This window comes from Dendrobium catenatum, unplaced genomic scaffold (assembly GCF_001605985.2).
Source record: "Dendrobium catenatum unplaced genomic scaffold, ASM160598v2 fragScaff_scaffold_1024, whole genome shotgun sequence".
NCBI classification, from domain to species: Eukaryota; Viridiplantae; Streptophyta; class Magnoliopsida; order Asparagales; family Orchidaceae; genus Dendrobium; species Dendrobium catenatum.
The window spans coordinates 146,455-160,830 of record NW_021319486.1 but is presented as its reverse complement, the minus strand read 5'-3'; the positions used below and the strand labels follow the sequence as shown (position 1 = coordinate 160,830).

Genomic DNA, 14,376 nt, shown 5'->3' with positions numbered 1-14,376 from the left:
ATTTGAATCTCTTCATATCAAACTTTTCTAATAATTCATATATGTATTTGGTTTGACATATGAATGTGCCAAACTCTAGTTGTTTTACTTGAAGTCCTAAGAAAAAGGTGAGTTCTCCCACATACTAATCTCAAATTCTTTTGGCATTAATGAGGAAAGCTCATGACGTAAACTTTCATTTATACTTCTAAATAAGATATCATCAACATAAATCTGTATAATAATCAAATCATCTCCAATTTTTTTGATGAAAAGAATTGTATCTACCTTATCTTTTCTAAAATTATGTTCAATTAAAAAGTTACTTAACTTAACATACCAAGCACGTGGAACCTGTTTTAATCCATATAATGCTTTCTTTAATTTATATACATGATTAGGAAAATTAATGCTTTCAAAACCTGGTGGTTGTTCTACAAAAATATCTTGATCAATATACCCATTCAAAAATGCACTTTTGACATCCATTTCAAAAAGTTTGAAGTCCTTAAAACAAACAAAGGGAAGGAGTAATCTAATGGCTTCTAGTCTTGCTACGAGTGCAAAAGATTCTTCAAAGTCTATTCCTTTTATTTATGTGTACCCTTGTGCAACTAATCTAGCTTAATTTTTGATAATACTTCCTGAGTCATCTTGCTTATTTTTGTAAACCCATTTAGTTCCAATTATATTTTGATCATGAGGTCTTGTGACTAACTCCCAAACATCATTTCTTAAAAATTGGTTAAGTTCCTCTTCTATAGAAATTATCCAAAAATTATCTTGTAAAGCTTCATCTATATTTTTAGGTTCAATTTTTGATAGGAATGTAGAATGTTCAACCTCTTCCCTATGGTTTCTCCAAGTATTAACACCTTGGGAAGGATCACCAATTATTAACTCTTTTGAATGATTTATATTTTATCTCCATTCTTTGGGCAATGAATCATCCTCCTTTTCATCCAAATTTATTTTCTTTATATTTTCAATATCATCATCATTCAAATCATTTCTTATTAAATTTATAGGATTTTCATCAAAAATTACATGAACGAATTCTTCAATAATTAATTTTCTCTTATTAAAAACTCTAAAAGAATTTCCAAAAATTGAATATCCTGAGAATATACCATCATCAGACTTACTATCAAATTTACCTAAAGGATCCTTATCATTATTTAAAATAAAACACTTACATCCAAAAACATGTAGATGACTAATCTTAGGTTTCTTTCCAAAGAATATTTCATAAGTGGTCTTTTTAAGAATTAGTCTTAAATAAACTCTATTTGTAACATAACATGCAGTGTTTATTGCTTCTGCCCAAAAATAATTTGGAAGTTTATATTCATCTAACATTGATCTTGCTAATTCTATCAAAGTATGATTCTTTCTTTCAACTACACCATTTTGTTGAGGAGTCCTAGGAGCTGAAAAAATATGTCTAATTCATTTTCATCACAATAATTTTTAAATGATTTATTTTCAAATTCTTAACCATGATCTGTTTGAATTCTATGAATCAAATAACCTTGTTCTCTTTGAATATACTTAGCAAATTTTATAAAATCATCAAATTCATTATTTTTATTAGCTAAGATTAATACCCAAGTGTATCTTGAATAATCATCTACAATTACAAATCCATAATTTTTACCACCTAAACTAGTTGTGTTAATTGGCCCAAATAAATCCATGTGTAATAATTCTAAAGATCTATTTGTAGAAACTATATTTTTACACTTAAATGTACTTTTCATATGTTTTCCATGAATGCATGCATCACATATAGAATCAAAATGAAATTTAATTTTTGATAAACCAACTACTAAATCAAGTTTAGAAATTTTATTTAAAGTGTGGATATTAGCTTGACATAGCCTTCTATGTCATAACCAAGCATCATCATTTATAGATTTCATGCAAAGTAAATTCAAATTAACATCATTTGTATTCTCTAAATCAATTAAATAAATATTTTTATATCTATTTCCTATAAGCAAAATTGTTTCATTATTTATAATAATGCAATGTGAAGCATAAAATGAAACATTTAAACCTTTATCACATAATTGACTAATTGATATTAAGTTATGTTTTAAACCAGAAACAAATACAACTTTTTCTAAAGTAATAGAGTTCTTATATATGGATCCAATGGCAATAATCTTTCCCTTTGCATTATCTCCATATGTGACATATCCTCCATCATTTGATTCTAATGTAAAGAGTTTTGCTTTATCTCCCGTCATATGTCTTGAACATCCACTATCCAAGTACCACATGCCTTCATTGATTTTACTTTGAAGGCATTCCTACAAAAAAAAATCAAATGTTAACTTTTGGAATCCAAATATTTTTGGGTCTACATTCCAAATGAGTAGTATGATATCTAATATGTATGGTAGTTGAAGTTCTTGTATTTTTTGGAACCCATACAAAAGATGATTATTTAGCATTTTGTGATCTACGAGAATAGCAATCAAATGAAATATGTCCTTTTCTACCACAATAATTACACCAAATTTTAGTGTTTGCATATGGATTTGCTTGATTTCTATGTGACATATAAGAAGAATTTTTATTTGATGTTGTACTTGATGGAGATTTATAATAAACATATGATTTCATGCATAAATCTAGTCTTGCTTTTAATAGAATATTTTCTCTTTCAAGTTTACAAACAAGTAAAGAACGATCTACTAAAGAACTATTTTTATTTTTCAAATCATCACATTCATTTTTTAAATCATGAAAATGCATATATAAATTTATATGCTCTTTTTCTAAAGCATTATATTTTATTTTTAATTTTTAATATTCAAGAACTAATTCATTAAAAGCATCATCTAATTCTTCATAAGAAATATCATTACATACCTCTTGAGAATCACAATCTGATTCTCCTCCTGCCATAAGGCAAATGTTTACCTCTTCATCTGATGAACTTGATTCATCTGAATCTAGGTTAGCCCATAGAGCCTTCTTCTTCTTCTTGAAATATTTCTTTTCTTTCTTGTCACTCTACATCCATCTCTTTCTTCTTTGAATCAATAAGATCTAGACAATCTCCTCTTATATGTCCAGGATTCTTGCAATGGAAATAAATAATCCCTTCTCCTATAGGAAATTTCTTAGTATGAAATTTATAATTTTTAGATTTTTTATACCTTTTATTTTTCTTCCTTAGTAAGCTTCCAAGTCTTCCTGAAAGCGTGGCCACCTCATCGTTATCTTCATTAGAGCTTGATGAACAAGGTGAATTGGGGTTCTTAAAATTTTTATTAAAAAAAAGAAAATTAAAATGATTTTAAGGAAATTATGAAGAGAGTAAGTAGTCACACAATATTTCTAATGAAAAAGACAAAGAAAAAAATAAATGCAAGAAATGAAAATAAGAGGCACATTATTTTTAAGTGGTTCAGCCCAGATTCCAATCCGACCTACGTCCACGCTAGCTAACTATTGGGCTAGAATTCACTAATCCCATGTTCGCTTAGCAAACCTCACTTCTTTAAACCAAAGAAGTTCTTTACAACCGAAGTACTCTCCTACAATGGCGAGTACAACCTAATCTAATTACAAGTAAAACTAAACTAAGCCAAATAGCTTAGATTAAAAAAATGAAAAATACAATTTGATGTAAATAATATAATCTGAAATTATCTTGCAATAAAATATCCATAATATTTGAGGTCATCTTACAAATTAATTTTAATCACCTCACTACTTGTAAATGAAATATTAAATATGCTCACTTTAAGGTAGATTTCTATTTTGTTTAACACAAAAATAATATTTTAAATAAAAATATATTCTTGCTGATTTAAACTTCAACTCTTCAAATAAAATAAAATGAATTAGATTTTAGATGTAAATCTATGCCACCTTAAAGAAGTAAAAATACTTGCTTTGCTAAACTTTATGGATGTAAAAGATAAGATATAGAAAACTTTAATATAAAATTTCCAACAAGTATTTTACCATAAAATAAATATTTTCAAAAAGAAAGATATGGTGAAAGCTAATAGAACAGCGAGTAAAGATTTAGAGAAGGAAAGCAAACTCAAGAACTCCAATAGATGTTATTCTGTTTTGTGTTGAAGCTTTCTAACCAGGACTTCGATCTCGCAAATTGAAAGAGTACTTGGAATAAGAATCAAAATTTCTCCTCTCAAGATTTAGCATGTAAAGAGGAAAGGAAGAATGGAAGAATTGCTGGAGATTTTTCTTTTAGCAGCACTTACATGAGGAAGATGAGAGGTATTTAAAGAGAAAGGGCAAGAAAAGCCACATTTAAATAAAAATATTATAATAATATGTTTTCTATCAGATAATAATATTATATTTCATAAAGAATTCATTTATATTAAATATATATGAGATTCAAATGGATATAAAATGGATAGCCATGTGGGAAGGTCAAAAAGTCTTTATATGCATCCAAAATAGAGCAAAAATGGTAGCTAGCAGATTATATTTAAATAAGATAATGTTTGGAAATTCATTATAAATTCACATGAAATTCAAATCAGTCATATAACCTATCCATTTTTATCTACAACATCCAAACTATCTAATACAATAAAAATAAGACCATGGTTCTGAAAAAATAGTGCCATATTTAGTAAAATAAAAACTCATGCATATTTTTAAATATTTAAGGATATATTGATTATTGAAATAATAATATTATGTAAGCATGAATAGATATTATTTTGTTCAAAATATTGTATTATTTAGCACATCATTACACCTGAAATATTTAGCACAAAAATTAGAGCATCGAAGCATATGTTTGTTATAATCAAAATCTCTAAAATAGGTCATGAGGTAGATAATATCAACATAATCTTCTCATATCTAACTTAAAATACTAATTATTCATAATATAATTTTTAAAAGCAAAATTCATAAAGTTATACGTTATAAATTTATATTAGGATAATAGATCATATGGTTCAATAAGTATTAGTTTTTTCAAACCTAAAAAGTATAAATAGAGTTCATTCAAACTAGGATCTTGGGATTTATTATTAGCCTAATTTTTCATATTTTTAATTATCATTTTTATATGGGTTAGTTAAATAATAAGAATAGAAAGGTAATTAGAGGATAATAATAATTTAAGCATTAAAGGAATTTGTAAATATATAAATAAACATATAAGTAAACACTATAAGCACATGCTTTCAAATGAGTGATAAGGAGCACATAAAATATATATTTAAAACAAAATATGACATAACATTCATAACATGACAAATTTTCTAGTTACCCAGTACACCCGGCACCCAACATTCAATAAAGACTCTTAAAGCTAAATCGTTCAATAAGTTAAACTATACAAGCGAATATCACTTATGACTTCCTTCCCTTCTACAAAATAATAAAGTATAATAATAAAAATGCATAGACATCCTTAAGAACTCTTCACTCCTTTAATCACATGGTTTCAATCAATAACCAATGATTATGATAGTTTGTAAACTTTTCTTGTGATATATCCTAGTGGCACCGTTGTGAAAAATTCTAATAATAGTGAAAGGACCAATCCATCTAGAGATAATTTTCCATGGAAATACTTATCCTTATAATCAAATAAGAAAACATCTTACTAGGAAAGAAATAAAACAAGAAAACTCTACCACCATATATCATCCATATTTTTACCTTGTACTTATTCATATCTTCATATAACTCCTCTTCAAATTCTTTCAACATAGTAATAATTGAATAACTTTGCATGTGGATAAGTGAAAAATAATCTTCATTCTTGATATGATTTTAATTTTAGTTCTTTGAAGAAGATTACGTACACATTATTCTACTCATTGCTTAGACTTTTAATTTCCAAGATAAGAAATTATGATACTCACTAAAGAATATGTAAGGAATGAAAAGAGAACTTCCTCCTAACTTATAGATTTTAGTGGGATGGAAGATTGAAAATTTTGAAATTTTAATCATTAAGGCTTGTCGAAGCACTGCGGAATTCAAAGGTACGGCTCCGCGGCGCTTCCTTCCTCTCTCAAAGGATTTTTTTAATAAAATTAAATAAACCTAACTTAGAAGATAAGGTAGCCTCCCTAAAAGAGCTAAGTTTATAGTATTCAACTAGACTTCATAATTATTTAGACCTAAGACTGGGTTTCCTCCCAAGCAGCATAAAGTTTATTATCTTAAGCCAGACTTACTCAGATTTTCCATTTGACTAAGGTGTATGGTTAATATTTTTTTATTTGGTCTCATTGGTATATCTTTCCTTGTATTTAGGATTAACTTCTATGTTACTAGTAAGATATCCAAATGGCCTACTACTCATAAAAATTACAAACTTACTTAGTTGAGTTTCCAAAATTTTAATTGAAGCGGCTTAGTTTTGTAATTTAGTTCCCAATTGTATGACCATATCTTCTAATGGTGTCTTCCAAGTTCTATACTAATTGTTTTAATTAATTGTAGGAAGATATGCCAGTCTTAAATTGTTAATAGCATAATTTTTATAATTCTTATTTGAGCCTTGTTTTTTTTTTACCATTATTCCATTTACTTCTACCATTATTATTTGACCAACTAAAATTTGGGTGATTCCTCCAAGCAGGATTAAATGTATTTGAATAGGGGTTATTTTTTCTACCATTCACATTTTAATTTTTAATCCCATGTATATCATTTTCTTTTATTGAAGTTTTATCTTCCATAGGGAAAGAAGAATTAGAATTAAAGCATAAAGTGATCAATTTCTTTAATATTGTTATAACATATGCAGTCAAAATAAATAAAGAACCATTTTTATAAACTTCAGCCACTCTCTTAGGATTCACCCTATCAATATGCCACTAAAAATGATATGTTTCCTTTTCTTCCACAAACACATAAGCATCTTCAAATAGCTTTGACATAAAAAAACATACAGTAGCAGCATCAATTATGGATCTAAGGGATCTTACCAATCCATTATAAAAAGTTTTAATTATCAACCAATCAGGTAAGGCATAATGAGTACACTTCCTAAACATCCCTATAAATCTCTACCAACTCTATAAATAGATTCTCCTTCTGTCTGAATTAAAGAAGTAATGTCATTGCTAAGCTTGGTAGTCTTATATCGATGTGTCAAAATCTGATCTAACTTTAAACTTAACCTGACCTGACCCTAAAATGTCTAAGTGTGGATCAACCTATTTTTCATATGAGCCAGAGTATGGTTCAAGTTATTGACCTATTTACAAAATTGGGTTAGGTTCAGATTGACCCAAAAACCCAAAATCAACCAGGTTTGAGCCAAGAACAAGGTTTGAACGTGTGTGACCTTTTTGCATCCAATATTCCTCTCATCCTCCTTTTTTTGATCCACATTAATGTGCCACCAAGATGGATCAGCACCTCTTATGAGGTCCATGTCCTAGCCTAGATAGCTAGATCGCCATGCGCCAATCTATAAGACCCATATGAGGCACAACCAAACAAAATAGATCCTACACCCTCAGTTTCCACCATCATCATGCCACCTGCCATAATCTCTATGTCACCTCACATGTTGCCATCACCATGCTACCTCAGGTGCTTCCATCTAAAAATTTATCTTAAATCATTTATGGGATTTGGCTGAAAAAACACACAAACAAAACAAAGCCAATGTCATAAATTTCATGTTTGTCAAGTCAATTGCAGACGGGTTGAGTCGGGTTGACCCAAAACCAAACTAAGCAGGGTTTGGGTTGGGAAAAATGTCCCAAATTTAAAATGGGGTCAAGTTTGGGATAGGTCAAAATCTATCGGGTTGGACCCAAACTAACCCGTGGAGATGATTTGATACCCCTAGTCTTAAAAAGTGGGAAATACTTTCCTAAAAATTTTTGTGCCAACTCATTCCATGTAATAATAGTGCTTGGGGTTAAAGAATTTAATCACATTTTTACCTGATCTCTTAGAGAAATTAGGAACAATCAAAGTCTAATGGCATCATCACTAACAATGTTGTACTTAAATGTTGCATAAATTTAAATGAAACTTTCAAAATATAGGTTAGGATCTTCTATGGGAGTTCCCCCAAATGAAGAAATTTGTACCATATCACTGATTGTAAGTTTAATTCAAAATTATTTGCTTGGATTGTGGATCTATTCATGCCTTGGTGAATTCCGTCTACAAAAGGGTTTACAAAGTCTTTAAGAGGTCTTAAATAATCTAAGTTTTAAATAGGGTTGGCCATTTTAAAAATCTATTTGATGGTTCTAATTTTACCAAAGGTTCTCTTAATTTCATAATCAAAATTTATACATACCTCCCATCTATGTCTTGTAAGCATGCAATCACATATATGCAATCAGTAAAGTAAAATAAAATAATAAAAGAATATAGTGGGAATAATTATGTAGTTTATTCAATAATATAATGAACTTATAAAAAAGTAAATTCATCCCTAATAATGACACAAAAAACTTGATGGGGGAAGTAGAGTAACATAAAAAATTATGAATATAATTTAGATCTCTATCAATCTTTAAACAATGCTTAGGTTTTCTTTGATACAAAAATTATAAAAACCCTACTTAATATATGCAAGTATATGTGGTTAATCAAGTAATATAGTAGAGTATCAATCCCATGAGGAAGAATGTTTACTTAAAAATACTAGTACTTTCTGCTTTTACTACAATAATTGTTCTACTAAATTAAAATAAGTTTTAGTGCAAATTCAATCACTTAATTTAAAATTAAAAATAATTTAAATGAAACACTATTAGTATAAATTATTTTGCTTTGATGGAATATAAATACAATATGCTACCTAATGATTCTCTTTTATATTGATGTCATTCAGAGCATATGCATCATTGACTGCTCAGTTAATCATCAAAATACAAAGGGTAGATTAAACTCTTCCAGCCTTAATAACGCCCTAAAGTCTCATAGTCTTTCACCCTATTAAAATCTTAGAAAAGTAAGTAAAGCATATATTGTTAAAATCACCTCATGATAATTCATCTCTATAAATTTGATACTGGCAGGCATTATGCCTATGCATGCATCATACTAATCAAATATACATGGTTGTGCCTTCTTTCCTACTCCTATTGTCCACATTACATCTAATATTAACTACACATATGGTCACTACATGGATTAAATGAAGACCATACGGTTTAATGATCTCTTCTATACTCCTTGAACTTACATAAGTATAATAAAGATATAAGCAAAACACTCCAATGGAATGTATCTAGTATTTCTCTAAACTCCCTTAGTTATCACTACTAAGAAAAAAAATAAAAAAAAGTACAATAAATATTGAAATTAAACAAGTGATCAAAATATCATACCAATATTATGTACAAACTATTTATAAAAAATACATAAAATCTATTCTAGTAACACAACAATTGAGATGCTAGCATGCCACAACATCCATAAAATGAACATCATAGGATTGAAGGGTTTCCTCCACTATGGTGCATACTGACATGGACCTATAATTTAATGAATCAATGTGTTTCTTTCCTGTCAAATTATAGCTCAAACTATTACAAATATAGTACTGTGGTGCTATTGATCTATGAATGTTCCAACATCAATGTGGAACTCCCTTGACTTAGCAGCACTAGAATTTGGAGTCGTAGTTATATAGACAAATATTGGGCTTTATGGTGCTGACTTCTCAGACACTACGATATTGGGATATTTTGCTAGGCTTTGCGACGCTAAGTGCTCCGGTGCTATGGCGCAATCAAATAGAGACTAGGTGCCCCCATTTCCATATTTGGGAGCTTCAAAGTTGTCGAGGATGGAACCAAGGTAGTATTGTGTTAGACATCACGACACTATGCCATACTTAAAAATTTGGCCCATTTCATGCAGTTTTTTGCACAAAAACAACAAAAAAAATTAATTTTCACTAAAAAATTAATACATAAAATATAAAATTATTTACAGTTATCAATTCTCTAGTTACAATTTCAAGTATAATTATGATTTCCCAAATTTAAGCTACTTGTATCTAATCCTTATATCTTTTTATTAATTTCAATTCACTTGTTAATAATAGTTAATATATAGTTTCAAAATTCAAAGATAATTCATTAACTTAAATGATATAAAATAGTTAAGTGTCATGTTTTTTTTTTAATAGGAGTTATTAGGTAATGTTCATTGAAAATATAATATAGGGTTTTATCATTACCCTAATTTTCATAATTTTAATTTATAATTTTTATTTTTTAATAGGAAATGATGTGCAATAATTGTAGAGAATAATATGCAAATATTTAAACACAAAAAAAATTAATAAGATGTAAAATAAATATGAAATAATAATAGGGTACTAATAGTGAATGAAAATAGATAAAATAAGTGAGTTTCCACCAATCAGAACTAAGTTTCTAGTCTTCAGCTATACTAAACATCAAACATAAGTGGGTTGCCTCCCATCCTCCTTATGTTTATTGACTTTGGCCATAGTATACCAATTATTATATTTCAGACTGAACCAACTAAGTTACATTTCTCGATCGATCTATGTCCTCATCAAAATAGGGTTTCAGTCTTTGATCATTAATCTTTAAAAATAGTAAACTTTTTTTATCTTGAATTTTAACAGTTTCATAAGGAATTTTAATAGTTTCAATTATTTCTTCTAATTAATTTAATAATATTAATCTTTTATCTTTTATTCCATCAAAAATGAAAGTCAATTCTGCAATAGCCCAAAATGCCTCGTGTTTTAATTCTACAGGAATGTGATAAGATTTTTTTTAAAAGTAATTTATAGGGATACATACTAGTATGAGTCTTAAATTCATTTCTATAGGGCCATAATTCATCATCTAACCTACTAGCCCAATCCTTCAAATTCCTATTATAATTGACAATTTTTTTTTTTGAATCTAATTAATCTCCTTATTATGAATCTAATCTTGATCATTGGTTTGAGGATGAGAAGAAATTACAATGCTATGTAGAATTCCAAATTTCTTACTACTGCATCTATACTTTTATCATAGAAATGACTTTATCCATCACTAATTAAAACTCTAGGCATTCCAAACCGAAAAGAAAATACTTTTCTTTAAAAGCTTAATCACAACCTGAGCATCAATTCTAATGATTACCACTCCTTCAATCCTTTTAAAATATAATCCACATCAATAAGAATATATTAACTTTAATGATATTGCACAAAAGGTCCCAAGAAGTCTAATTCCCAAATAGTAAATATCTGAACCTCCAAAATATAGTTCAAAGGCATTTTATTTCTTCTTAAGTTATTGACTGCTCTTTAACATTGATCATATATTTTAATATATTGATTAACTTTCTTAAATTGAGTAAGACAAAAAAAATTCTATATTGGAGTATTTTAGAAGAAATTCTAAAACATCCAAAATGTCCTCCATGATGAGAATTATCATATTCCCTAATTATATGGTTTATTTCTTCCTCATGGATACATTTTAAAAATATTTTTTAATTACTAGCCTTAAATAAATATGATTCATCCCAAAAATAATTTTTAGTATAATGTAAAAAAATTTCTCTTTTGTATGGAAGATAAATCACCTCGAAGTATACCACTAACTATGAAATAAATAATATCAGCACACCATGGTTGCCTATTTAGATGCAGAGCAAATAAATATTCATAAAGAAATTTTTCATTAATTTCAAACTCTATTAATGCAAGCTTTTCAATAGAATGTCTAGACCAAATGTAATTCTCCTAATAGAAAATGTTTCATAAGGATTTGTGAAGGTTATATTGGTCCTCAATTGCAATAGGAAACGGATGATATCCTGATTATACATGTTGAAAGCAATAAAATGAATACCATGCCAACCTATCTAGCATATGATCTTTTTGGTGGCCTAATTAAATTTTCTATAATCTAAACAAATCCTCCACCTAATGACTATTCTAGTAGGAATATGTTCATTATGTTCATTTGATATAATAGTTAAGCCACCCTTTTTAGGAACACGATGAACAAGGCTCACCCAAGAATTATTAGAAATAGGATAGAAAATCTCAGCATCAAGCCAATTAAGAATCTCTTTCATAACAACTTCTTTCTTGGAAGGTTTAAGTCTACTTTGATGGTTAGCTTTTGCTAATGACTTAGCTTCCATTAAAATTTTATGCATACAAATTTAAAAGCTTATTCCTTTGATTTTAACAATTGTCATCACAAAAGCTCTTTTAAAATTACTTAAAATCCTAATAAATTACTTTCCTAATATTTGTTTTAAAATTTTTAGAAATGATAACATGAAGAGTTGAGTTGTTACCAAGCAAGGCATAGGTGGGTATCATTTAAAGTAACAAACCTTAAGCTTTGTAAAATCTTAAGCTCTAAGATAAGAGCTACATTTAAAGAAGATCTCAAAGTTTTACCCAAAGATGCAGTCTCTAAACCTTTAAACTTCTCTATAAATAGTTTTGAGCTTTCAATTGTTGAAATAGATTCTATTAATTTATCATAATTCCCTTCAACCTTCTTTTGATGAATTTTCTTTTAACAGTTCTTCTTCTAAACTCTCCACAATAATATCTTCTAAATCAACTCTAAAATAATGTATATTCTTGTATTGTGTAAATTTTATAAATTTTAGAAAATCAATGGTCACCTCTTGACCTTGAACTCTCATAGTTAATTCTCTTTTTCACACATCAATCATGACTTTCCCAGAGACTAAGAATGGTCTTCCTAAAATAAGAGGCATTTTTCTATCTTCTTTCATATCAAGCATAATAAATTCTATAGGGAAAATAAATTTACCAACCATGATCAAAACATATTCTATTACCCTTATTAGATAATTGAAAGATATATCAGCTAATTGATAAGTAATACAAGTAGTTTGAACCTCTCCTATATTTAAACATTTAAAAATTTAAATAGGAATGAGATTGATTCTTGATCCTAGATCACATGAAGCTCTTCCATATAATTTATCGCCTATAGATAAATGATTAGTGAAATTATCAAGATCTTTATATTACCTTGGAAAAAAAATTTTGAATTATAGTACTACAATTTTTAGTTAATGCTATAATTTCAAATTGATACCTAACTCTCTTTTGTTATTCAAAATATCATTCATGAATTTTTCATAGGTGGGCATCTGCCCTAAAGTTTTAGAGATGGATATGTTCATAGTTAATTTTTTAAACACCTCTAAGATCTTAGAGAATTATTTATCAAAATTGTATTTGATCAACCTCTGAGAAAAAGGTGGTTGAGGTCTCCCACAACCTTCCCAACTGGGTTTTCAAGTTTTTTTACAAGGTTAGATAATTCAATAGAGGATTCACTTTTTAGATGTTCTCCTTCACCATTATTCTTTTGAGGAAGATCTGTATTCTTGTATGGGTCTCCCAAATCTCTCACAATTCTTTATTGGATATTAAAATATTATTCTTCTAATTTTTTATTATTAAATAATTCAATAAGATGCTCTCTATGATTTTCTATTTTTTAAGAGTAATTGACTGATATTGCAGTCAAATTATTAATTGCATAACAACATCTAAAGGTATCTTCCCATTCCCAACATGATTAATTTATTCAAAACTTAAAGGGTAACACTACGATATCGATGCTACATAATACAATACCATGACGTTCATATGTCTAGGATCAGCAGCTAAGTTAAGGTAATTATTATTCCTATTTGGTCTAGCCCTGACTTTTATAATATCTAATTTCCTTAAAATAGTAGCTATAAGTAGTTTAAATTAACAAAGCTTTTAATTCATAAATTTTAACAGCTGTCTTAGGATTCACCTTATCAGTAGATCACTAAAAATTTTTAGTAGTCATTTCTTCTATCAATTTATAAGCATCCTGAAATGGATTCTACATTAAAGATATTCAAGTTGTAGCATCTATGAATGACCAAATAGATCATACTAATCCATTATAAATAATTTGAATTACCAACCAATAGGGTAAAGCATGGTGAGGGAATTTCTTAAGAATCTACTTAAATCTCTCCCAACTTTCATAAATAGATTCTCCTTCAGACTGAGCAAAAGAAATGATATCATTTCTAAGTCTAAGTCTAATGGCCTCATTACTGACAGTATTACTCTAAAAAGTTGTATATATTTCTAGGAAACTATCTAAATATAAATTAGGATCTTCAAAAAGAGTTCCCCCAAACTAGAGATTTTGAACCATTTAGATAATATTTGATTTCAATTTAATATTTTTAACTTACATAGTTGGTCAATTGATACTCTGATGAATTCCTTCTACTACAAGATTAACATACACCCTAAAAGGTCTAGCGTGATCTTGATATTGAATTGGGTTAGACTTGGTTTAAAAAAAAAAAAATTTTTTTGAAAGGTTCCTTTATTTTTCTTTACCAAACAATAAAGGCTCCTAATAA

At 28.2% G+C, this 14,376-nt stretch overlaps 1 long non-coding RNA gene and 1 other non-coding gene across 2 annotated transcripts; one reads left to right on the top strand and one right to left on the bottom strand.

Annotated features, from left to right (window-relative positions):
* Positions 1 to 2,039: 2,039 nt before the first annotated feature.
* On the bottom strand, positions 2,040 to 3,695 carry LOC114580454. Its single transcript, XR_003701854.1, has 2 exons — positions 2,860 to 3,695; positions 2,040 to 2,294 (listed from the first exon to the last, which is right to left on the bottom strand). It is a non-coding gene; the product is annotated as an uncharacterized LOC114580454 (long non-coding RNA).
* A 10,237-nt stretch (positions 3,696 to 13,932) lies between these two features.
* On the top strand, positions 13,933 to 14,039 carry LOC114580457. The gene has a single exon (XR_003701855.1). It is a non-coding gene; the product is annotated as a small nucleolar RNA R71 (small nucleolar RNA).
* The last annotated feature ends 337 nt before the right edge of the window (positions 14,040 to 14,376 follow it).